The 27,501-nt window shown below is 44.3% G+C and overlaps 1 protein-coding gene across 1 annotated transcript in view; it reads right to left on the bottom strand.

Moving 5' to 3' along the window:
- Positions 1–27,501, bottom strand: part of LOC144823881 (mucin-2-like) — a 1,553,567-nt gene that overhangs the window by 1,172,235 nt on the left and 353,831 nt on the right. The gene's annotated exons all lie outside the window — the stretch shown is intronic.

Here is a 27,501-nt window from a genome sequence, read left to right as displayed (position 1 = left end):
CCCAGGGGTAGTGAGTGGTGCATGGACCTAGTATTTCTGTGGGGTGTCTTGAATTTAAACATCATTGAGGGCATGGATGGCATTGGATTGTGGTGATTTTTGTGTGTTTTTTTGACTTTTTGGGGTGTTTAACTGAGGTTCCTCTGGCTACCATTGCTTTTAGATGCACAAGAGAACCACCAGTGCCAGGAAGAAGTCCTGCAGCGGTGTGTGCAGCACAACTTCACGTGACATCACTTGTGGCCACAGACAGGACAACTCTGCAACTCGTGCAACTACGGCCTGCTGTTCTGACATCTGAAGAAGATGGGCCCAAAGAAAGGTGGCCCTAGCGCCTCAGCGAAAAAAGTTGCCAGTGCCACTGCCAGTAAGAAGGAGCAGAAGAAGCAAGTGTCACCACCTACCAAGGAGACTGGTGTGCCCACCGACACCTTTTATGGGAAAAAAAACTACGCCTGCAGCAGCAACAGTGTCCGCCGGTGACCAAGCTGGAAGCATCACCTCCGCTTCATTGGGCTCAGTGCCACCACGCCAAGTTAGTCCCAAGACCATGAGTGCTGCTGTGGCAGCCCCTTTGGTTGTTCAATCACCATTGACCAGTGATGTTGGCTCATCACAAGAAAGTACCATCCTATCAACGCCAGGTGTAACTCAGCTGACGAGTGTTCAACAACCACAGCCGCAACGACAACCACAGGTGCAACTAGTACAAGCGCAAGTACATGCGCCAGGAGAGGCGCAAGGAGAGGCGCAAGGAGAGGCGCAAGGAGAGGTGCATGGAGAGGCGCATGGAGAGGTGCAACTAGAGGTTCATGGAGCGGCACAACTGCCTACAACGCTTGTTCTTCCAGAAGTAGGGGCACATCAGGAAATTGATATTCAAGCCGAGGTATCATCTGAGGAAGCCACTCCTCCTGATGATGATCCATTGTCTTCCAGATCCCCAGCAAGAAAAAGGTCAAGGAGGGCTACTACTACAAGTTCTTCTTAAAGCCCCCTTCATTCTGATGACCTGGATCCTGATTGAAACCCACAAATGCAGTCTGAGAGTGAGGCACGCCATGAGCCGACAAAGGTAGCTAAGCCTAAAAGGAAGGTTCCCGCAAGGCTTCAACTTATGGGTGATGATGACGAACAAGAAGTGGTGTCTTCTGCTGCTGATGAACAGTCTGACGACGACCCAGTCATCACAGTCGTCACTCCAGCCCCAGCGGGCATGCAGCAGACAGATATTTTCACCCTATCCCGAATGGCTGCTGAGCGGGATGTGAGCGGCGTGGCACTGGTACCACCACCAACGCAGTTAACTACAACCCCAACACGACATACAGCTTCCATATTTTTTTGTCAGAAGGGCTGGCAGGGACCTTCATCCAGCTCGACCTCCATTACCTCAAGTAGTGGTGCTGTAAGTGAACAACAGAAACTAATTCAGCCACGCCCATCCTCCACTTCATCTGGCATTGAAAGTCAAAGTAGCACCTCCACCACCAGCAGACATTTCCAGTCCCAAGTTTGGAACTTCTTTACTGTTATCCAAAAGGCGGAAAACATGGTCATTTGTTCGATTTGTAAAGTATTAGTTAGTCGGGGTAAGCTTGGTACCATCTATGGTACCGGAGGCCAGAGAGGTCATCTCCAAAAACACCACACTATCCGGTGGGAGGCACATCTAAGGAAGATCCAGGAAGACCAAAGTAGAACTGATCCAAATGTATCCATTCACATTGCATCTGATGCTGACGAGGGGCTGATTCATGTGCAGGGGGAAGTCAAGAACCCACTGACATTTTTTCTGGTACACCCAGTACCCCTGGCAGCAGCACTGCAGTGGTAGCGCCCACACCCTCTACCCCTGCAACATGTATGAGGCACACTAAGAGTCTGGGACAGACACCAATGCAAAAAAGTACATCAATGAGCCTAACTGGTTTGAAGTCTGCATCATCATCATCACGTAAAACGGTCCAGCCCACCATTAGAAGCATGTTTTGGTCGGAGGCGCCATTTGAACGCAACCACCCAATGGTACGTCTGTATAAAGCAAAGCTGGATGAAATTCTAGCGCTGGACCTTCTCCCTTTTTCTTTCGTGGAAGGGGTGGGTTTTCTAGAATTTGTGGCAACAGTCTGCCCTAAATGGAAGGTTCCTAGCCAGTCCTATTTTGCCAGAGGTGCGGTTCCAGCACTACATCAAGATGTGCTGGAGGTGAATGGGGCAGCTTTGCAGAAGAGTGCTGTTCACACTATCCACTTGACAACAGACATGTGGACCAGTTGCCAAGCCCTTGATTACATGTGCATCACTGCACACTGGGTCTCTTTTCCAGGGGTTAGAGACAAGACAAGTGCAGGTGTTGACCCGGACACAGTTTTTCAAGCTACTCGGAAACATGTAACATTAGCCATGTTTGCCATGGAGAAAACTCATACTGCACCTAACCTTTTGGACGAGTTTGATAGGAAGGTCTCTGAATGGCTGCATCCAAGAAATCGCATAGTTGGTTATGTTTCCACGGATAATGGCAGTAATATAGTTAAGGCCATGCATGATGGTGGCTATTTCAGAGTGTCGTGTTTGGCGCACAGTATTAACATCGTGTTGCAAGATTTTTTGAAAAACGAAAACCCAGTCAGCAAGTTACTGACCACCTGCCGAAGAATCTGCACACATTTCAGCCATTCTTTTAAGGCCCGGAAGTAGCTGAGGAGCTTTCAACATGAACGTAGACTGCCAGTCAAAGGACTCATCCAGGAGGTGGTAACACGTTGGAACTCAACCTTTTACATGCTTGAGCGTCTGTCTGAGCAGTGGGGGGTAATAAATGAGTATGTCTATAAACTGGGTTCTACTATGAAAGACATGAGGCTAGAGTTGGAGGAATGGAAGCTAGTTGCAAGCTTGACAGACATGCTTCGTCCTTTTGAGGTCTTCACGCGTGAAGTCAGCAGGGAGGACTTTTCTTTGGGCAAAGCTATCCCATTGTTGGTCATGCTAGAGCACCAACTGAAGGCGGTGTGTTCAACATTCCGAGATGATGCTGAAAAGCAAGACGCATATCAGTTGGCAGAGAGGTTATTAAGCCGCCTAGTTGACAATCAAAGGCTTAAAAACATACATACAGAACATCATTACATTTGTGCCACTATTCTGGATCCACGGTATAAAAAGGCAGTGGCCAGAAAAGCAGTCATTCCTTTTGATGAAGCAGATGTTTCAAAGTACAAACATTGGCTAGCTGTGTCAGCCACTCGGTTCGAAAAAGAGCGGCAGAAAATTCAAAGAGCTGGCAGAAGTACAACTGAATCACGAGGCCATCCGGCGTCAAGTTCCACTTCTGAATCTGTGGCCGAAGGGAGTCACTTTCTCTCACAGCCGTTAACGACACCAGCAGCAACCGTATCATCATCCTCACCTGCACCAGGCCCAGCCATAATATTGTCGGAAGCGGATTGGCTAACTCATCAAGGGTTTGCTCGTTCCAGTGATGCAAAGGCCACAGATGGTACGCAAAGTGGAGCAACCCTGGAGAACCTTGAGTCGATGGTGCAGGCCGATCTGGCTGACACAACAGAGGTCTTTGTTAATAAGAACTCATTGCTGAATTGGTACAGGAAAAGGCCTCTATGGCCACTGATCACCAACCTGGCTCTAAATTATTTGTCTTGCCCACTCGCAAGCGTGTCTTCTGAACGTGTTTTCAGTGCTTCTGGTGCCATTGTAACTTCAAAAAGGACCTGCCTCTCGCCCAAAAATGTGGGGAGGTTAACACTGATCAAGATGAATCAGCACTTCATACCACCAGATTACAAAATACGTGAATGCACGCAGGAAGAAGAGGACACCGACTTAGGTGACGGAAGTTCTTCTCTGTTAGCTGACCTAGACTCCCGTCTCAATTCATAGAGTTTGAGGACGAGCTCTACTTCCCTGACACCGAGGCCTGAAAATGACTTCCTTTTTTTTGTCCTTATTCTCTTTTATTCCTGTGTGTCTTTCTTTGTTTTGCAACTTTTACCACAACAAAACTCTCACAACAAATCCATCAGCAGCAAGGTCTTCATCTTATTTTCCTTATTGATTTGAAGGGGCCGCAGTCTGCACTCCTGAGGTTCACAAGTTCACAACTCAATCATGCTCCTCTATCCTCCTCCTCCAGACTCTACCTATCCATTTCCCTCAAGGCAGATGGATTACCTTCTTCTTCTTCTTCTTCTTCTTCTTCAAAGAGCGCAGTGGTTCGATTTTTGTTCTGCCTTGCTGAGATTCTTTGGAATCGCTGGAACAAGTGTCCAGGTAAGTTTCAAGAGGATCGAGTAGTAGAAGTGCTGAAAAGTTGAACAGCAATTTTTGGTGAACAGAGCAATTTGTCATGTTTTGAATATACCAGTATTGCATGTTTTTGGGGGGCTGTTTGGGGGTGTTCTAGATTTGTGGGGGTGGGTCGGGGGGGTCTTGGAGCACTGCTGGGAAGGTCTAATGTTGATTGCAAGTGGTTTGAAGAAAATCCATGTTGGAAAAGGGGGGTTTGGGCCTAGTTGCAGACAGCGTTTTGGCACAATTTAAACTGAGGCCTAGCAGTATTGCGAGTTTTTGGGGGGCTGTTTGGGGGTGTTCTAGATTTGTGGTTGGGATTTAGATTGCATGTGGTTTGAAGAAAATCCATGGTGGGAAAGGGGAGTTAGGGCCTAGCTGCAGAGTGCAATTGGAGTGATGTTGACTGGTAGGCCGAAAATTTTCTAAGTGTCACATTTTCCATTTTTGCTTTTGGCCTGTTTGGGGGTGGTCTACTTTTTTGCGCGTGGGTTGACGGGTCTAGGGGCATTGCTGGGAAGGTCTAATATCGGGCGCAAGTGGTTTGGAGAAAATCCATAGTGAAAAAGTTTTTCCGTTTCTGCTCACTTGCCTGTTTTTGGGGGGCTGTTTGGGGGGCTTCTAGGTTTTTGGGGGTGGGTTTTGGGGTCTGGGAGCACTGCTGGCACAGTCTAATTTTGATTGCATTTGTTTTTAAGAAAATCCATGGTGGAAAAGGGGAGTTAGGGCCTAGCTGCAGAGCGCGTTTGGACTGAATTGAAGGTAGGCCGAAAATGTTCTGTCTCACATTTTCCATTTTTGCTTTTGGCCTGTTTGGGGGTGTTCTACTTTTTTGCAGGTGGGTTGACGGGTCTGGGGGCATTGCTGGGAAGGTCGAATATCGGGCGCAATTGTTTTGGAGAAAATCCATGGTGAAAAAGTGTTTCCGTTTTTGCTCACTTGTCTGTTTTGGGGGGCTTCTAGGTTTTTGGGGGTGGGTTTTGGGGTCTGGGAGCACTGCTGGCACAGTCTAATTTTGATTGCAAGTGGTTTGAAGAAAATCCATGGTGGGAAAGGGGAGTTAGGGCCTAGCTGCAGAGTGCGTTTGGAGTGAGGTTGACTGGTAGGCCGAAAATTTTCTGTCACATTTTCCATTTTTGCTTTTGGCCTGTTTGGGGGTGTTCTACTTTTTTGTGGGTGGGTTGACAGGTCTGGGGCATTGCTGGGATGGTCTAATATAGGGCGCAAGTGTTTTGGATAAAATCCATGGTGAGAAAGTTTTTGCGTTTTTGCTCACTTGCCTGTTTTTGGGGGGCTGTTTGGGTGGGTTCTAGGTTTTTTGGGGGGGTCTGGGGGTCTGGGAGCACTGCTGAGATAGTCTAATTTTGATTGTGAGTAGTTTGAAGAAAATCCATGGTGGGAAAGGGGGGTTATGGCCTAGCTGCAGAGTGCGTTTGGCACGATATGGAGTTAGGGTTCAACCTGGTAGCAGTATCGCATGTTTTTAGGGGGCTACTTGGGGGTGTTCTAGATTTCTGCAAATGGGTTTAGGGGTCTGGAAGCACTACTGGTAATGTCTAATTTTGAATGCAAGTGTTTTGAAGAAAATCCATGGTGGAAAAGGGGGGTTTGGGCCTAGTTGCAGAGTGCGTTTTGGCACGATTTGGAGTTAGGGTTAGCACTTTCGCATTTTTTCTGGGGGCTACTTGGGGGTGTTCTACATTTTTGCGACTGGGTTCAGTGGTCTGGGAGCACTCCTGGGAATGTGTAATTGTGATTGCAAGTGGTTTGAAGAAAATCCGAGGTGAAATTTCTTTTTTTTTACCAAAATTGCTTTTCTGCGGAGGGCTACTTGGGGGGGTTCTAGATTTTTGCAACTGGGATTAGGGGTCTGGGAATGTCTAATAATCATTGCAAGTGTTTTGAAGAAAATCCATGGTGGAAAAGGGGTCTTTTGGGCCTACTTTCAAAGTGCGCTTTCTGCTTGATTTTCAACTAGGCCTCATCCCCGTCGCAGTATTGCATGTTTATGGGGGACTACTTGGGGGGGTTCTACAGTTTTGTGCCTGGGTTACGGGGTCTAGGGGCACACCTGGGAATGTCTAATTTTGATTGCAAGTGTTTTGAAGAAAATCCACGGTGGAAAAGGGGGGTTTGGGCCTACTTGCAGAGTGCGTTTTGGCACGTTTTGAAGGTAGGGTTCAACCTGGTAGCAGTATCGCATGTTTTTAGGGGCTACTTGGGGGTGTTCTACATTTTGCCGACTGGGTTCAGGGGTCTGGGAGCACTCCTGGGAATGTCTAATTTTGTTTGCAATTTTCTTTAAGGAAATCCATGGTGGATCCGCAGAATTCAACCATAGTTACTATTACTATCCTTGTAAAGGAGAACCAGGTTACGTACTTTTGAAGTGCTGATTGTATATAATAATAATGTCAGCTCTGAAAACTGAAAGTGTTATTTTTGCACTACACAGCGTACCTTAGATTTTTTTAACTGGTTCACTTCCTGTTTTTTCCCATCAAAAATTACAGGACAGCTTTTACCATGTGCTATGGAACAAACGCTGAATTCAGACCAATCTGCATTTACTCATCAGGCAGCCAGTGGACAGTGTGTCTGGTCACCAATATTGATCGACGGAGCGTAAGATGGAATGGAGGAGTATATCGCGAATAAGAGGAATGGCTGGATGCATGCAACTTCACCAATACAACAGGACAACTACAACATAAAGTTACAGTATTCTCTCTTAACTTCTCCTTATCTTTTAAATGTTATTGTTGTAAACTTGAACTTCTACGAATGTGACTAGGCCCGTTTCTTTGTTCTCTGCTTCAAAGTCATCTCTCCAGCTATTTCATACGTTTCCTTGCTATTTTTATAACTACCTTAATGTACTAATAATAAGTGTTTATTCTCTATGAGGGCAGAAAGGCAAGTGAAATTGCGTAATTAGTGCAGCCCTATACTAGTGTCAATGTCAAATTGTTTCCTCATACTTACTAATAAGATGTAGTAAGTACAACTTTTCAGTAACCTAATCATCTGTTTAGCAAACAACTTCATGCATGCAGTAGTGCACTACCTTTATGTCCCTTAAAAGATTTATGGATATCTTTGAATCCAAAAATTTGTTTCTCTTCATTTGTTGTTTGTACATGCAGTGTTTTTTTTCTTCTCTCCACAAACCCTTTCCCAAAAAACCCCATTCCTATCCAATCTTCAAAAACCCTAACCCTCTTCCCCCGGGCAGTGTGGTTTGTCATTGAGGTATGACTATGACAACAAGAAAGGATAAGGTCTAAGCACCAGAAAAATGTTGGGAAATGGAATTTCATGTGCGACATAATGGATTGAGCATCAAACATCATGCTCGTACACATGACAAATCAAATGGTTGATTCTTATGTTTAAGTATCCTTTGTCTTCATAATATTTCTTATAGTAGCCATAGTCCACGAAACTAGTACTTATATTTAGAATACTTTAGCACTGTCTTAGGCTACAATTTATGGCACTGTTCTGTAGGGTGCTATCTATCGTACGGTTTCTAATGCTACGCTCAGGCCACTCAGTGTTTCACTTCCTTATTTTCATATGCTGCTACTGCCAGTGTGTACCACCACTACTACCAGCATAACAATGATATTTCATCCGTCGAGGATTCAAGTCAACAACCAACCTTAATCACCATTTGCCATGCAGGCAGCCCTGTGGCTATCCCTATTCTCAAACACAAATCACAGGTAAGATAAGCATTTTGGAGAGGTAGAATAATGGGCTAGGACTGGGAGGAGAGCAGAGACTGCCAGTACTACTAGTAAAGTACTAGTAGGGCTACTGAACTCACTAACTCGGTTACTGGCACTTTGGTACATTTCAGGACTAGATGTTTCATTCATGCTGGTAAGTTGGAAGAAACCAAACGTCCGGTAACCACCGCCCACCCCCACACAAAATAATATGAACCCGTATACTATGTTTTGGTATTAAAAATAATTATTAAGAAATATATTCATGTAGTCCAAAAATAAAATAAATTAACCCAACTCACCCCCCTGCCTAACGCCAACCAATGTCCAAAAGTCCAAAAGTCCCCTTTCCCAAACACCCAATTCCCACCCCCCCAACAGTCTTTAAAAAAGGGGCAAGGGACAGTCACTTCCTCCGGTGGCGTAGTGTGGACAGCTGTTGCTGCACGTCCCGCAGCTCTTTGCGGAGGTCCCGGAGCTGGCACTGATGTTTTCGGTCAACCGCTCCAGGTACTCTACTCTTTTACGGAGGCGGCGCTGACGTATCATCCAGGCTCTGGGGGGGGCAGCTGATTGTGTTGCTGCTGTGCGGCAGCGGCGGGAGGCTGTTGGGCCATGGCTCCGTTTGGCTGGAGGCTTCTGGCTGGTGGACACGGGGGCACTGGAGGAGGATGCAGTGGTTGCCGTCTCCTCCTCCTGCTCCCGAGCCCACAGCCGCCAATACTCGGCACAAATAGCCTCCAGCTTACGGGCCCTGGCCCGGACAGCCATCTCCTTTAGGGTGAGCTTTTTCGGAGTAGCATCTATATGAAGAAAGAAAGAAAAATACTGTAGCCAATAGTCTTTAACATAAAGTCAAAATAATGCAACGGAAAGTTGACTCTCAGTAACACCAGCAAGTAGCAAACACAGTATAACATTTTGGCATGTATCTTTCCGCCGTCTTTGTAGGCCTGTGACATTACTGGGAGTTTCAGGAATTCCACTAACAGGACTATGGATGGACTCACTAATACATACATAGTCAGAGAGTACTAAAAAAAGTCTTCTGATTTTTCTCTTGTTTTGCAAAAGAAATTACTAGTACGTGAACTTGTGGTAGCCGGCATGGCAGCTCACTCAGCTTGCACCCAAGAAAAACAGACACAAGCCATGATGACGCAGACTCGCAGTACTTTAAGCAGTACATGCAGGTGGGGATAGGAAGCTCTTACTTTTCTATAGGGGTGGCTCTGCCACTGGCCATACTCGGTTACATCAAGGGCTACTGCTCAATGTAATGATATCTTTCGCACTGCCTCCCCGGGCCTTGACTACTACAAAAGAAGAATGAAGATTATTCAATTCTGATCATATATCATTATCCTGCCGATCACATGATCTTTGGTTATATGATGGATGCCTTTAGGTGCTTTGTTTTGATAGATTGAGTGAACTACAGCGATAGTCCACCCATGACACAGCTGAAATAGAATTGTTAACATAGGGAGTGAGTGTGGTACCCATAATTGGCGGAGGAAGGGACTTGACTTGATATAATGTTGTCAACTATACAATCCATACACAATAGATGCTGTGCTTGCAAAGTAAAGTACTGTACTGTTAGTCAAGGCAGGGAGTATTTGTGAACAATCACAAATTCTAGTATTTGGATTTCCTCAGCTTTGCTACTCTGGCACGGACATGCTGTTCAAAGTAACAATCTTCATCCACTCAGCGTCTGCTCTACTACATATACACCTCTGCTTTCGATGAGGAAAAAGAAGATAACATCCAGGCTTCCAAAGTACGTCTATCATTCTTCTTAATGTCTCAAATGTACCAAGTTTTCTTTTTCTCAACAACCAACTAACACCCTTTTCATTATATTTTGGAAACCACCGTCTTCTTCTCTTGACTTGCATTCAAAAACACCATTCTTTACAGTCATAAATGTTAAGACTCGCTCGTCCTTCGTTTCACCCTTCTTTCACTTTTCGTTCTTCACATCCCTAAAGTACATCTCATATGACTTGGCTTCACGATAAAAGTTTGCCAGCTGAGTTGAAGTCAAAAAGAGGGGGCCATTGCTTACCCGAGAAGTGCCGCCGCTAATGCTATTACAAGCCAAAGTTGACTGTCTTCTCCGTGATAGCCAAAAAAGTAGTTCTTAATTAGTAACTGTTCTTAACAGTACAGTGTACTTGTACTAGTGTACTGTGTACTGTACAGTACATCATACACTCCTTTGCGAGCCTACTCAAAAATTTAAATAAGTAAGGAGTATAATAACTTACCACCGTCCGCCGCTGCTGAGCCTTCCCCCCCCAGCTCCTCCTGGTGGCGCCGCCGCATCCGCCCCTAGAGTGGAGCCTCCACACTGCTGGCCCCGGCACTGGTGGTCATCTGTGCCACATCAGATGTTGTGACGTTGTGACGTCTAGAAAAAACATGTCATATTTTCAGATGCCATACACAACCCCCTATTTCGTCTCGTAATGGAAGAAAATGTTACATAACACATTTTTTATTACTGGGATTGAAAAAAAGTAAAGGTTTTGGGGAGGGTGTTAACTTTTTATATGCTTATTCCATTAAATGCTACACTTCTTAGGACAACTGATGAATGCTTGCTTAACGTGCACCATTTTTCTAATTACAGAAAGAAGATTACATCGCCCTTCTGCCAACAGGACGATTCACCAACTACTAGTAAGTCATCACCAGCAGTACTTTAAGTACTTTAAAGAAGGTGGGGGCTCCCGCACAGTTATTGTAATAATTTCATGTGTCTGTTAACTATTACGTTAAAGTAATTTGATTCATGGGAATGTTGTTTAAACTTTAACGTCATCTATCAGCAGTGCTCGCTTCGAATACTATGCTATTAAAAATAAAGAAATAATTTTTTCATTTCTTAATTGAAAATAAAACTTTAAAACTAACAAACAAGAGTGAGTGAGTGGAAGGGTTTGAACTATTGCACTTGGCAGTCATGTTTCAGTGACTCAGATAGGCCGGGACTCGGCGGTAGTCTTCTTCTGTTCTTCTGGGTCGTAAAATCATTGGTCAGACACACTAGATAGTCGGTCAGGGGATTGGGGGTTCAACTTCTGTTCGGACTGAGGTATGTGGAAAGTCGAACTGCACCTATCATCAATAATGTCCTATTTCTCTTTTCCATACTTCTTTATGTGCAGAATAGTCCCTGAAACACTAGCGGTATGGTATGTGCTCCTAGCAAATAAAAAAAGGCAACTGCTACCTTTTTCTTGGTTTAAACATTGACATTTTGTTGTTGGAAATTGTCAAAGCACTTACATTAAGAAGACTGGAATAGACAGCAAGGCCAACCCAGATGACTGCACTCAGTGCCTAGAGCTATTGCTGGATCAGAGTTTTGTTTAACACCGTTTGCCGACTGGGCAAGCTTAGCTACCTACACAGACCGACTCATAATCGTAAATAGTAGTAGCACAGAGAGTGATGGTAGAGGCAGGATAAGAATGTAGAAAGTAGTCTAGATTTGAAGATGATCAAGGACTATTTTGTAAAAAATAGAATTAGGAAACAGTTTGTAATGAATAAGAGCTGTAAATGTTAGGGAAGTAGAAGTATTAATATAACAATAGAACAACTTACTGGGGCCAGCAGAAGAGCCTGCAAGGGACCGATCCTGTGACTGTCCACCTTCTTCCACCGGAGTCTCAATGGTGCTAGTCGCCTTGCCCCTGGGAGGTGCTGATGATCATAAAATAAAGAAACACAACATGGATGATTGTTTTTTTGAAATATTTGATTTCTTTGACCACAATCTAAAATTATCTCGGGGAAACAAATTAGCAACAATTGCACTACGTGTATTGACCTATCTGATCTGGTCAACTAGGAGGATACTATTAGTACTGTATTGCTGGATTCGCAGACCGTCTACTTGGAAAGTTATGTAAATCACTAACTAAACCAACAACAAAAAGGTTCTACTACGATTGCCAGCACTCAGCAGCACGCGACATGACAGACACAGTCCGTCATCATGATTGCACAGCACTAAAAAATGTCCTACTACTACTAATAACAAGTCATAATATACTCAACCTATCAATCCATCACTATCTCTTCTTCTTAGTGGCAGCAGGAGTACAAAGGAAGGACTATACTTGAGTCTATAGTCTCTCTAGCATTACGCAGTTCTGTAAAGTACTACACTCATACATATTCTCAGGCCAAATGAGCACAAAGTTGCAAACAAGTAAGCATAGTAGCAACGACACTGAGGAGGCGAGCACCTGCAATCACAGAAGCTATTTAAACACTATTTTACCTATAATGTAATCGAATAAGCAGCATTCTTGCTCTTCGGGAAAAACATATATTAGCAATATAACACAGAGCCGAATAATACAAAGTAGTTATTAAAGAGCTACTCACCAAGGCAAGGGATCTCCACACCTAGCAGGTGGAGCAGGACCTGCTCCCGGTCGAGGACGTCGGCCCACCGGTGCGTCGCTTAGTCGTAGGTGCGCCGGACTCCCGACTCCCTCCGCATGGCCTGGCACACCTTATCCCACCGCTGGCCGGGCCTGCCCCCTGCAGCCACGGTCTTAGGGAGGTGGCGCAGAACAAAAAATATCAGGGCGGCCACCTCCACCACGGTAAAAACCTCCCTGGCCACTATATCCACTCCCCTCAAACGCCCGCAAGGGAGCCGGCTACGGGGTGCGGGACCCTTCCCCTTTGATTTGCCGGCTCCCATTGCTATGGTCCTGGTCGAAAGAAGAAAAGAATAGGGGGAAAGAAATAAATGAAATAAAAGAGAGAGCTAAACAAAAAAAGTAGTTTTATGGATCTAGACAAATAGAGAGATAGATAATGAGCAAAAAAGAGCAAAAAAAAGTTCAAAGAAAGGATTGGAAAGATTACAAGAGGATAGAAAAGCCAGGCCCAGAACCATAGTAATGAATGAAAAACAAGATGGCCGTGCCCATTGAGGACCGCGTGGGTAAGTTCCCCCGCGAGCACGCAAAAACACGCGTGAACTCGTAATAGCGCGCCGCACACAACGCGAGATTGCCAGTAGCGCCCGGAAACGGAAATACACAACGCGCACAAGACGGCCACGCCCATGTACGACCGCATGGGCAACTTCACGGTCAGTGCGCTGCAAGCGGTCCGCGAATACGCAAAAAACCCCGCGAACACGCAAAAAAAATCAGCGAATTCGCGGATTATGGGGATCGCAAATTTGTTTTCGCACGAATGCGCATTTCGCCCATACTTAACGTGGAGTCACTCACTAGTGACATAGCCATCTTAATGTAGAAAGCTGAAAATCCTTAAGATTATGCTGACATGAATTACATTTGTCTGAGCTTATCTTTTAGTGGATAGTGAGGTAAAGCAGTGAAAGGCTGACTTTGGAAGGTGCTGGGGACTGTGGGTTAAATTCAATACCATTCAAAGTAACTTTCAATAAATTGTCCACTCGAGCTTTTTATGTAGAAATGAAACATGCACAACTAAATACTACACATAAAAACAAATACTTACAGCATTGCAGGTGGAATTGCATTTGAAATCTTTCACACAAAAAAAAACAGGTGGACATCAGATCATAGAGGGCAAGTACCCCTCTAAATCTAGTGTGTACCCATGTTTGTTGAATACCTGGTAAAAATATGTATAGCAAAAGGGTCTACTCCTCAAAGCAGCTGCATCTCAATTGATGCTTACATCAGAAACTTAGTAAATCATAAAGGATTATTCCCAATCAAAAAAGCATTGCTACTGCCTTTTTTCAGAGTATTTACCTAAGAATAGGCCTCCAACCTTTGCCAATACAAGGTGGATCAATAACCAGAAGCCTATTAGTTTTAATACAGCAAATGCAACATTGACTTTTTACCATAAATAAGTCAAACACATGGGCTGTAAAAAAAAAAATGTTAGGGCTGAAAAATATGGTTTTAAGTCATGAAAAGGAACATATCCTTTTTTTGCACTAGGTTACAAAGCGACCACTCGTATGCAACAGAACAAGGGTCTCACACACACCTACAGTGTTCACAAAAAACGTTCCTCCAGTGATTAACTTAAACATGTGTTCTTCTACTAGTGAGTACCTGCAGTCTTCCAACATAGAGACTTATAGTGAGAGTAATTTCTCCCAGCACAGTGGTCAAGGGGTGTTTCTGATAAGCCCCTCAGCATCTGCTACTTTGCAATGCCTGGTTACTCCTGAGCACTTGCTGAAAAACTCCACTTTTTTGTGGCAGCCCCCGAAGACTTATCAAGTCAAACTTTTACCTCATCTCTTGACAAGAAGAGAATCCAGGGTCTCAACATCAAACCTAAGAAGTCTCCTGTAAGAAAACTTCTCTTCACTTATCATCCTACTTACTATAAGTGCCACATGAGGTTTTCTCTTAATGTGACTATCACTTTGGGCTTTTTAAGGTTAACTGTGGATTTGGAGCAATCGCCACATTTCTCACCCCTTTATTACTGGGTTTGAGAGGTCTCGATGCGGACTCATCCAAACTGTGATTTTGCCTTTTACCAATCATAGTAAGAACATTCTTTTGGCTATACTTTGAGAGAACTTTGTAATCGCTAAATTAGATTGGGAGCAATTTGCCGCGTAGTCTCAGTTTTACATTAAGTTGGGAGACCTCGACACTGGCTCATCCAATTCATTTCTATTGTTTGAAGGAAACTGTTCCTTTATTTTGTGAGTACGAGACTTTTGATGCCTACCTACGATGTTTCTAACACAAGACGAGGACTCTCTCAGTGTTTCAACGCAGCGCAAGGTCTCTCCTAGTGTTTGGCACGCACCTTGACAAGCATTTTCCAAATGCACCGCGAGGGTCTTTGTGGCTTGTGCTGCCTGCGCTCGAGCGCACATTGCTCCAGTCATTTTGAAGCGTGCTGTGTGGCTTTTGCCTGCTGCTCCCGGGCGTTGAAGTCAATGATATCATACACACGTTTCTTTTTAAGTTAAGTCTTCAACATGGCGGCCATTTTGAGAAAGTTCAAAGTCTTTCTCTTTGGCTCAAGCCCTCAGGATGTTAACAGTGCTCTATATTTCAGCATATTCTGTATAACTCAGTGGACATATTGGAAAGTTATAAATGAGCTCACTTTAATGCGAGTATTCTTGGAAATGTTCCTTGATGTTCGTTTACTTCATATTATGTGCTGATGTTGGTGGCAGGATTTTGTGTGATCTTATTTATTCCTCTTATTCATGAATTTTGCTTAGTGCGGTCAACAGTTGCACAAATTTAAGGAATTCAATGTATGCATTCAACAATAGTTAATTCTGGAATTCATTATATGTATATTTATGTGCAAATATATATATATATATATATATATATACACCCGTTAGAACTATTTTACTCATACATCAATAATATTTTAGTCTTTATGTAAAGATTAAAATATTATTCATAATATATACATTTTCAGAAAACCCAGAATTCTGAAACTTTATCTTTATTTAAGAGTGGTTTACCTGTTATAATTTATTGATCCTCTAACATTCTGCATTTGAAACATCGACAATATTTGTACTTCACCATGCAAAATGTTTCAACACCTCCTTTCTTTTTAACTTCCCCTGTTGACCCTCCCATAAAATGGCAGAAGTCGAAGAAAGTCTTTGAAAGATTTGCAAATGTTTATGGTACCAACAGCAGTGCAGAAAGAAATAACGCTTCTCTTTTGCATTGTCTTGGTTCAGAAGGACAAGAAGTATTCGATCATCTGCCAGAAATACATGATTCAAGTGTTAACAAATTTAAAATTTGTATGTTGAAACTTGATAGACATTATTTGCCAAAAGTTAGCACGATCCTAGAACGCTATCCTTTTTGTCGCAGGGCCCAGAATGAGGGGGAGTCTGTAGAAAACTATGTCACGGCATTAAGAAAGTTGTGATTGTCATGTAAGTTTGGGCCTTTATTGGAGGAAAGAATAAGGTATCACTTCACGTTTGTGATGTAGAGAAAGTGAGAGATGATTTATGGCAAAAAGATGATCCTTCTTTGGATGAAGTTCTCATAACTGCAAAACAAATTGAACACTCACAGAAGTGTGTGGAAGTTATTACCAAACATGAGGCTAAGGCAAATGTTGTTCATGTGGTGAAAAGTTCCACCTAAGAGAAGTATTTGAAAAAAGCGTGTTTTGTTAAGCCTGAAAAGAAAAACGCGCTCCAGCCCAAGTGCTATAAGTGTGGGAATGTAGGGCATCGTGCCAATGACAAGAAATGTCCAGCACTAAGATCTATTGTAAAAAAGTGGGACATAATACGGCAGTGTGTAAAGCTAAGAGTAACAACAGAAAAGTAAATGTTGTGTCTCATGAGAGTCATAGTAATGCTTCTTCTGATTTTGACTGTGGTCAAATTCCCAGGTTACTGCCAATAATAAGAAAGGCCCTTTGGATGAAATAATAGTTGAAGGGGGAAGGACCAAGGTACTTTTTGATTCGGGAGCGAAAATCACCATAGTCTCCAAACAGTTTTTTTCAATGCAATCTGAAAGATAGAGTAAAGGTATTAAAACCTGACATTAAACCCAGTGCCCATGGTGGATAGCCTTTAAAACTTCTTGGATATTTTTGAGGCCTGATAGAATACAAAGGGAGGTATCTCTCTGGCAAAATGTATGTTTCGCAGAAGGGTGATAGTATCCTGAGTTGGTTTCACCAGAGAGATTAAGGTGTAATGCTGGATCCAAATAATGGGCCACCTATAATTTAAAAGAGAATTTTCATATAAGTGAGGTGAATGTCAAAGAAGATGAGGACGACAGCTAGTACTTCATTTTAAAAAGAGATTTTCCTAGTGTTTTTAGGAGTGAGCTAGGATGTCTTTGTGATTATGTACACAGGATACGACTGGTTAGTGGTGCAGTACCCATGGCTGGTAAACTGTGTGGTGTACCCCTTGCTGTAAGAGAAGAAATGAAGTTGGAGTCAGAGAAAATAAAGGCTGAGGGTATTATTGAGGGGGTAAAAGGAAGCCAGTGGTTGGCACTTGTGGTAGCCGCCAGGAAGGCTAATGGAAGTCTACGCCTATGCATTGACCTAAGGGAGCTAAATAAACAAGTCATTGTAGATAAATATCCCCTTCCTCAAATCTCTGATATGCTCATGCTGTTACAGGGTGTTAAGGTATTTTGTACTCTAGATATCAAATCTGCGTATCACCAGATAATGCTTGATGAGAAATCCAAAGAAGTTACCTCTTTCATAACGCCCTTCAGGGTGTATAGATTTATAAGGCTACCTATTGGTCTGGTGTCAGCAGCCTCAGTATTTCAAGGAGGTTTAGAAAAAGTGTTCAAAGGCCAGCTGGGTGTAGGGTCTTGTTCAAGAGGGCGACGTAAGTGGACATGTTGTCAGCTCGCTCCATCGTGACCACTGAAATATCCTGAATCTGGCTGCTGCCGACGAGTCAATGATCCTCGCAGCTGCTGCGGAGAGCACTGCGACTACTCACAGGCCCATCGGCGACAGCTGTGGCTGCGGGGAGGCCAAGCAACAAGAAGGAGATGGAGCCCACATTTTCAATCCTTCCCCCGTGGGGCCTCAGAAGTCAACGTGCCTGCCCAGGGATGTCTGAGTTGCTGCCGCCGGCCCCGCTGATGTAGTGCCACCTCATGATCATCGCGGCAGTGGGAGCGGATGGACGAGGTGGAGCGCGGCTCACCAGAGCCTCCTATGTTTCCATCATTGCCCCCCGAGTATTTCTATGCCATGTTGGGGGCCAGGCCAGGCTGTGGATGCAGGTAGGCCGCCAGTGATTCCCCTCTTACTGGGCCTGCCTTGAACCTTGCGGCTCCCGCTGCCAAAAATGACTGGCGGCTACCCCCTGCTGTAACCTTGGCCTCAATGCTCATGCCACGTTGGGGTGGGCTGGGTCATGGAGGCGGGTCGGCCACCCGTGTCCTGCCTGCTACTGGGCCTATTCAGATCCTCACGGCTCCCGCTGCCAACACTGGCTGGGGGCTTCTGCCTGATAAAACCTTAGCCTCATTATTCAGCATTGGAGTGCCTTGTGATCTCCTCATTGACACCAGCACTGAACGCTGCCCAGGGTGTCCCTTGTGTGGCACTTTTGCTGAGCAACTGTTATTGTGCCTTATCGTGGTAAGACGTAGCCGCGGCTGCAAGTGGGCTGGTGCCTCCTACATCCAAGGCACACTTTGGTACCGAGGGTATTTACCGGCGGCTATCTTTGGGGGCTATTCATTGTTCCCTCCAACTCCCACTCTAAGTCTTTTCAAACTGCTCTTTGGTGGCCTGTGACTCACTTAAGGGGGCTGCGTTCCTCACAGGCGCAACATGACTCCCTTGGCATTTGCACACCTTAGTGCCTTCCAGCCCTGCAGAAGATTGGCAACAGCTCCCTACAATGTTCTGGTACTGGCAGCGCACTGATTCATAGAACTGTCATCAGCGCTCTCTGACCAACTGAGGCCTGGCGTTTCTCCCCCACCTAGCTGCGCCACACAATTGCCACCATTGCTTGGTGCCCTGGACCGGATGCAAACTCAAAGAGTGCTCCCTACAGCAGTGGAAGCAGGTTACACACCGCGGACGCTGCAACCAGCTTCGCGGACAACACCCTTCCAAGGCCCAAACAGCACAGGAACAGGAGCAAGCAATCAAACATGCTGAAAAACAAGGGGCTGCTGCTTCCCCTCTCCGATCAGTCTCAGAGGCAGGGACCTCTTCGGAGCAGGAATCTTCCATATCGGACTCACAGCAACAACTGATGCAGGGTGATGGCCCCGACTGGCTGCCACAGACTTCTGTTGAACTGGGTTAGCCACTTATGAAACTGTGTCTCATCGGATCCTGCTCATGCAGGCTAGCAGAAGATTGTATTTAAGCAGGAGATGACTGCTAATTGCTGTTTGTAGGTCTTTGGCGCCTTTTTGATCAGCTGTCCCAAGAACATTCTTTTACTGTGGTCAGAAGAAGACGATGGCGAGTCTCAACATATATCCATATGCCCCACATACAATAAGTGACTGTTATAGTCCTATGCCCCTTGGCAATTCGGCCTGGGGAAGGAGGGTTGGTTTATAGTACACCACAAGATGTCTCTCCATAGTCTACACCTGCTGGTTGTGCTAGTATGCAGAATTACCTTGTATGGGGTGCTTTATTGCCTGTTGCATGCGGGGAATGCACACATATTGTTTCTTACACTTACTGCGATAGATGCATGAAAATAACTATCTATTGTTGACCTGGAATGTGCGTGGGCTGGCAGGCTGTGTCAAGAGACATAAAGTTTATCAATTCCTGCGCAGACACAGGATTACTATAGCTCTCCTCCAAGAGACTCACTTAACGCACCAAACACTGCAGTCACTTAGTAAAAGCGGGAGAGGCATGGTAATAGGCATGACTTATTCGGGTTACGCCAGGGAGCTCTAATTTGGGTGGCACCTGGCATTCCATTACAGATAACGCACACACGCATTGACCCTCAGGGCCGTTATGCAGTATTGGAAGGCTCTTCAGACGGAAACCCACTGACTGTAGTCTCATTATATGTGCCTAACTTGGGGCAGTCCGCTTTTCTGCAAACACTAACCCCGCCACTCTTCAGGGACACTTCAGTGTCCATTTATTGAGAGGGTAACTACAATGGTACTCCTGACCTGCTCCTTGATCGCTTCCACCCTCCCCTCCCTGGAGCACAGGCTGTTGGACTTGCACATACTATGACTGCTTGAGCCACGCGGATGCAACTATTTGAAGGGTGGCGCGCAAAACAGCCTATAGACTGTGTATACTCACACTATTCCACTCTCCACGATTTGTATATGCGTATTGATGCCATTTATTGCACGGAAACAGTGCTGGCACATGTAGAGCATGCTCAATATTTAGCTCGTATGATCTCGGACCACAGTCCCCTGCAGATGCAACTGTCTAGGCGCATGTCAAGGCCCAGCGTGCCGACTTGACGACTCCCTTTGGAAGCACTTTGAGACTCGCCTCTGAGTGCTACTATCTCACAATCCATACCCCCATGCTTCCAGACAAATGAAGGGACTGCCACACATGCTGGCTTTGAATGGGATTCCCTGAAGGTCGTCCTTTGTGGGCAGGTCATACAGGGGGTGTACGGTACTCGTATGACACTAACCAGGGAAATTCAAGGGCTAGAGACTAACATGTTACACCAAGAGCGCACGGCCCCTTCAGACCCGCATATATAAATTGTGTGCTTTAGATTATAAATAGTACTCTGCGAGATGGCAAGCGGAAGGTGATAAAGCAGGCAAGAGTCTTGCTTAGTTGTTGAGGAGTAATCTTACGCAACACCTATCACTGCAATCTATTCCATGGATGGCACCCTAGTCAATGATTCTTTCTATAATTACTATGTTTCCCTATACAAGACTCCATCCAAGGGCGACTCTCAGACAATACACCTGTTTTTAGAACAGGCAGTCCTCGTACAAGTGACGCCAGATCAATACACTGTATTGGAGGCTCCGTTTACAGTGACCGAAATCTAGGACATTATTGGACAACTAGCTAGAGGCAAAACCCCTGGAATGGACGGTTGGCCCACGGAATTCTATGCTACTTACTCAAGCCCAGATGACTGCACGGTTGATCACTGTATATCAAGAATCCTTTGACAGAGGCATGTTGCCCCCCACTTTCTGCGAGGCTGTTCTAGTGGTCCTCCCAAAATACCCTTCTCCTCATGAGTTTGTACCTCCCGTTGTCCCTCCCTACATCAGACTATAAGATTCTGGGTAAAATGCTTTCCAATTGGCTGCTTGAGGCTGCTCCCTTATTGGTCCATACCGACCAGAACAGGTTTGTCCCAGGCAGGAGCACAGAGTTGAACCTTTGATACCTGTTAAAATTCCTAGAGTGGGCTGAAACGGTGCCTGAGCAACACTGGATAGCGGCCCTAGATATAGAAAAGGCCTTTGACATCTTGGGGTGGGACTAATTGCAGGCGGTACTGGCCCGATTTGGCATGGGTCCCAAATTCCTACGGTGGGTGAAGATATTATATACCAACCCTAGGGCCCGCTTGAAGACAGGCCGCGTCATCTCGCCACCCTTTTATATTGACCGCGGCACCAGACAGGGCTGCCCACTCTCACCCATTCTGTTTGCTCTGGCAAGTGTGTGCAAATGGGTCATCTGTGTGCACACACAATGGCACATAGTGTCCCTTTACACAGACGATGCACTGATATACTTGTCCAATCAAGACGGGGCGCTCCGAGGCCTGGTTGAGCTCGTAGACACCCATGCGCAGATGTCAGGCTTGAGGGTCAACTGGGACAAATCTCACCTATTACCGATGTCACCCACCACACTGGCACAGAGGCAGCAACAAGCCCATGTCACACTTACCAGACCATATGATACATTTAAATATTTGGGTGTCCAGGTCAATCATTCCCTGTCTGATCTGAAAGACGGCAATCTGGGGAAGGCGATCAGCAGTGCCAGAGCATCCCTCCCATTCTGGACTGCCCTTCCATTATCTCCTAATGGTTGGATAGCCATATCCAAAATGATCCTCCTCCTCACTAGGTTCCTGTATCACTTTGCTGTTCTCCCCTATAGACTACCTCCCAAACTGTTTCATGATTTACGTTCCTTCTTGGTGTCATTGATATGGGGCAATTCCAGGGTGAGGATAGCGCTCTCAAAGCTTTTCAGGTAGATAAGGAGGGAGGACTGGGCGCGACCAGTTACGAGTTGTAAGCTGCTCACTCCAATGGCTCATGTGCTGGCTCGCTAAGAAGAACCTAGCTGAACTTGATCCCTGGGCAATGACGTTATTAAGGTCAGATCTGAGTGAGTGTCTCTTGGGCACTCAATCTCTGCTTCAGGGGACAGAGGGTTGCACTTCATTACGGGCGGCTTGTAGTGCCTGGCTACATTATGTGGCATCCATGCATCGCCCTCCCTCATATGCTCCAGACCTTCCCATTGAGACTGCTCCAGGTACCTACACTCGTCTACGGCGCCCGGAACTGGCTGACTGGCAGGCAGCCGGACTGACCATGTGGGGAGATTTATTTGTCGACTCTGCTTTGTGCGATTTTGACACACTGTGAGACGATTATGGAGTGGCACCCGGAACGTTCCTTCTCCATACAACACTAACGCAACAGGCAATGCAAACCTGGAGGACATAAGTGCGACTCCACCAACCACCAACTTCTGAAGCCCTGCAGAAACTACTGACGCATGGAGCAGGCAGGAAAGCAATTACAGGTATATAAAACTCGCTAAGAATGAACACATCTCCCTCGCTGATCCCACTACGAGAATACTGGGCAGCGGCACTCTCTACCGACATCACTGATAAGCAATGACAACAATACATTGAAAGCCCCAAGACCATCTCAACTAATGCCGTCTGAAATTCACGCAATTCATCTATTTACACCACACGTACTTAACTCCACACAGATTGGCATGTATGTATCCGACCTCTACGGACATTTGTCCCAGGTGTCAAGCCACAGGTGCGGACTTTCAACACATGGTCTGGACTTGCCCTGCATTAAAGAATACTGGGGCAATGTCTTTGATGTATTGTCTGAGGCAACACGAGCCACGATTCCAATTCAGGCGTTACTAGAAGAAAAGCAAGTTGTAAAAACCTTAATAAATTCATTGATCTGGCGATGGTTCTGGTCAAACGTTCCTTGGCCATGGCATGGAGATCCCCAACGGGCCCATCCACTAGACATTGGTTGCTCCCTCTTCAACTTGCCCTGGTAGCCGAACACGTTACATCGATGTCTCCGCCTCCGTGACCAACGGTTCAGACACTGCCTGTTGATTGGCAACACTATGTGACTACCATAGAAGCTAGTCTGCGGGATGCAAATGACCATGGGGGACATGTCGATGGCGCCAACACTGCGCCTGGCTAACATACCCTTGATCTCTCCCATACCCATGCTAGGACATGCCTATATCCTCAGAGCTGGGTCATATACATGTGGGAGCAGCACCCACACACTATAGTCCCCCACCTCCCTCCCGAATCACACACACTCACACAAAACGCAACACCTACTTTTCATAACACCTCCATCACACTGCTTTCATAGTTGCATCCACAACAGCAGGAATCTGATAGTTTACACTCTGCATAACCGACATACACATTGGGAACATACTTGTCATACTTATAGGACAGACACATTAGGACGGTGGTATTACGTTTAATGGGTTATTTCTTTTATGTTATGTTTGGAATTTTGCAGTATCATAAACTGTTAATCTATGTAGTGAATTATTGTTGTCATTGTTGAATAGTAATGTCATACATGGCGCTGACCCCCCCACCTAGTAAATACAATAATGCGAATGGGGATGTACCATAATTTGCACTTTACTATGTCATAATCACAGCTGTAGGATTTGATGAGTATAAAACGAATACAAATTATTTTTAAAAAGAAAGGTCAGCTGGGTGTAATGATCTATCAAGATGATGTTCTGATTTTCGGGAAAGATGAGGAAGTACATGTCTTGAGGCTTAGGCAGGTCTTGCAAAGGTTTCATCAATATAATCTCACAGTTAGTTTAGATAAGTGCAGATTTAAAAGAACTTCAATCGATTATTTAGGTCACACCATATCTAGTGAAGATGTAGAACCTAAAAGCGACTTGGTTGATGCCATACAAAAATCAGCATCCCCTATTAATAATGAGGAATTTATTAAGTTTCTTGGTATGGCAGAATATTAAAGCAAATTTGTAAGGGGCTTTGCTGAAAGGTGGGACAGGTGTAGAGTTTGTGTGGTCTAAAAGTGTGAAACTGTGTTTAAAGAAATTAAGGAAATGCTGAAAAGAACCCCTAAGCTGAGGAGTTTTGACCCTTCCAAGAAGTCGGTTCTTGTTACTGACGCAAGTTTGAAGGGTTTAAGCGCAGTTTTACAGCAAGAAGATGGAGATTCTAAAAATGTCATTCTGTTTCTCTCACACAGCCTCCAAGGAGCAGAATTAACGTTACTCGGTTATAGAGAGGGAGGCTCTGGTGGTACATTGGGCTGTAAAAAAACTCAAGAATCTTTTATTTGAGATACGCACTGATCATAAACCTTTGTGTGAGGTATTTAAGAAAAAGGGCATTGATGCTATTTCAGGCAGAATCTCCAAGTGGGGGGTTGTGCTACAGGAGTATGATTTTGAAGGAAAACTTTACCTGGAACCAGGAATAAGATAACAGATACCCTTTCACATTTACTGCAATGTAATGAAGACAAAATAAGTCCTGAAGAAGATGAGCAAGATGAATGGGTATGCAATATTGAGTGAGATGGAGTTAAGCAAAACAGGTAGCGTGAAGAATGTGCCTCAGATAAGGAACTACAGCAACTTTCACTGTTACTCAAAGGTTGGAACAACAAAGTTAACGGTGATTGTGAGAAGTACTGGAACATTAGGAATGAGCTTAGGAAGAAGTAGCACTAGATATATTGGGCCCCATACAAGGAAATGGTGTTGATGTTCATGTCTTGGTTCTCATAGACATGTATTCTAGGTGGCCGGAAGTCAAGGTCACTAGAGGCATAGAAACGAGACATGTGATTACATTTTTTAAACTAGTGTTTGGGAGAGAGGGTTTACCTCGTTTCTTACTGACTGATAATGGAGTACAGTTAGCCTCCAGCAAAATGGAACAAGTTTTGGAGTGTTGTGCTATCAAACATAAAAGATGTTATCTATATCATCCCTAGACAACCAGCATGGTAGAATGCTTTAACCGAGAACTAAAGGAAACTATTGTCATGGCTAAACAAAATAACCTAGCTTGTAAAGATTGGATGAACAAGAAGGTGGAGGTTTATAGAGTTTCCCCACATGCCATCACTGGAAGCACACCTTTTGAGTTGTTTAAGGGAAGGTACTCTAACACTTTTATTGCACCTCATCGGGTCAATAAAGCAGAAGCTAGAAAAGGTGCTATTGTCTGGTGGGGAGTGGAAAATCAAAGGAGCTGACAAAATGAATGCTCGCAAGTTAAACTTTGATGCTAAAAGATTTGTGAAAATTACTTTGGTGAGAGTTAGAGATTGGGTTATGATAAGAGCTCCTTTTGGGAGGAAAGCATCTAGTTTGCTTCAGAAACCACATAAAGTGATTAAAGTGTTGACCAATGCTATTAAAACTGAAGATTTACGTATTTGGAATCTAAATAAGGTTGTGATTGTTAAGAGGGATCTTTTGGGCCACAACAAGTTTGATACTTACTTTTGGGACTGTGCTCCATGTTGCTCTACATAGTCAGCTCTACAGAGAGAAGAAAGAATCTTAGGTTCACAGAGCGAAGAAAGAATAAGAAACATGAGTTCTACTGACATCGCTCCACAGAGGATAAAAAGGAATGTGAAACAGCCATCACGGTTCAAGGACTTTGTCATCAAACAGAAAGGGAAATGAGAAGACTTCATTATTCTTCTACTTAAATGTATTATTATTTTTTTTGTTCTTTCTGTTCACCCTTCCATTCGAGTTTTTTTTTTACTGTTCACAAGGAGGGAAGGTGTGTAGTATTGTGCTTTACTTCTATGTATCAAATTTCTATGTATCATCTTAGGCTTCGCACCATCTGTATACATTTGAGTAGCACCATGGTAATGGAACCTGGCGATGAGAGTCTTAGGAGTTAAATGTTCAGTTGATGCTAAAGTGGCTGATGGATGGATGAGACCTTTTTACCTTGGAATAAATCTTACTTCTTTATCAGCACTGGCTTCCTCTTCATTCAGAATTTATCTATTTTACACACAGCTTTCAGGACTACTGTGGGTTCAAGAGGAATCTGGTACCACTCTTAGGGCACTCACAGTTGGACTAGAGCACAGAAGTCTAGAAAATCTCTGCCTTCCAGTACTTCTGCAGGTTCCCTCACCACTGGTCCTGAGCAGAACTGAGGGAGCTTGTGTGACAACCTTTTAAGACAGTCACAAAGTCCAGAGTGCAGGCCAGAAGTAGGGTACATCAGCCAAAGAGGGCCTAAGAGGTCCCCTTTTTCATTCCTGAAAGATCCTTCTCAGGTTTCGCAGCCTCTGCAAGGACTGTAAAGATGAGGTGGAGTTTCCCATGATCGGTGGGGCAACCTTCTAACCTGGTGATGCCAGATCATCCTTGCTCCACTTTGTATATCTAGCAGGAACCAGCGCATTGCTTGTCCCGTACATGTGTTGTAATACTCTGAAATGATTAATAGTGAGTTGCTGTTATCTGTTATGGCGATCTAAGCCCCTCATCCCTTCCTCCAACAGAAGAAGTGTAATGTCTTTGAAAAGAGCCTATTGTGTAAGGGATTTTTTGATCTGCTAGCTGTACTGCCAGAGCAAATAATTCTTTCAGTCAGTTAACTCAAAGCACACTTATTAATTAGGCTGTCTCAGATAAATCTGTTACATTTTAAGTAAGTTCTTCAAATGGCATGGTCACTCTGTAAATTTTCCAATGAAACAGATTTTCAAAAACAGCCAGTTCACCCTCTACCAATAATTACTATTCTGTCATCCTGACTTATGAAATGTTGAAAATTTGGACCTTACATTTAACTGTGATGATGCAATAAAATAGAGTGTTCATAAATCCAACAAGACAGATACATTTAAGTAAATGTGAGAACTTTACCCCATACAAAAGAAAACCACAGACACTTTTTGTACACAGTTTATCTGCTTTCTTTTCCCATATCTGGGCATGCTGTAACTCCTCTTAAAATGTTAGTCTGTCTGCTTGTTGTTAGTACATAGCAGTGAGCATTTTAATCTGCTTTCATCGTGGTTTTCTAAAGTTTTATGCATGTTTTTTGTGCATGGATTCCAGCATTGGTGATTTGATGCACTGATACAAAACATCTTTAGAGTCTAATGCTTACTTTCCATTAAATTGCTAATACTGAAGGCGGAATTTGTGGCGTAACCCTTATTTGGCCAGGGAAAAAGGATCACCACTAAAACACAAATGGTTTAATGTCAATAGTGTCCTGGACAAGTGTTGGGGGAAGACTATCTATAACATGTCATTAAACCAATAAACTGTTATCCTGGGTCAAACCTGAAAATGTCCACACAATGTTTAAGTTTCTAGTTGTCTCCATATTTGTAACTGTTATGTTTTATAAATGTACAAGAGATTGCTTCTCCTTTACCCAATAACCTCCTCTAAATTGTGCATTCAAATGTATTCTGAATTATCAAAACTAGTTTGTAAAATGTATGAATGTGATCAAATGGATTTTTCTGAAAATAAAGCTTCCGGTTTAGCGCTTTATTCAAACAGCTGCTTAAGTGGATGATCTTCAGAAGGTTTAATGTATTGCTTTCTATTATAGATAGACCTCCGGACACTTCTAGCTAGTTATATGTAGATTTATTGTAGGACACAGCTGAGCGCACACCTCGCCAGGTGACCAGAC

This window comes from Lissotriton helveticus, chromosome 3_1 (assembly GCF_964261635.1).
Source record: "Lissotriton helveticus chromosome 3_1, aLisHel1.1, whole genome shotgun sequence".
NCBI lineage: Eukaryota > Metazoa > Chordata > Amphibia > Caudata > Salamandridae > Lissotriton > Lissotriton helveticus.
Note: the sequence above shows the minus strand (reverse complement) of the source record. Positions and strands in the feature narration are given on the sequence as shown.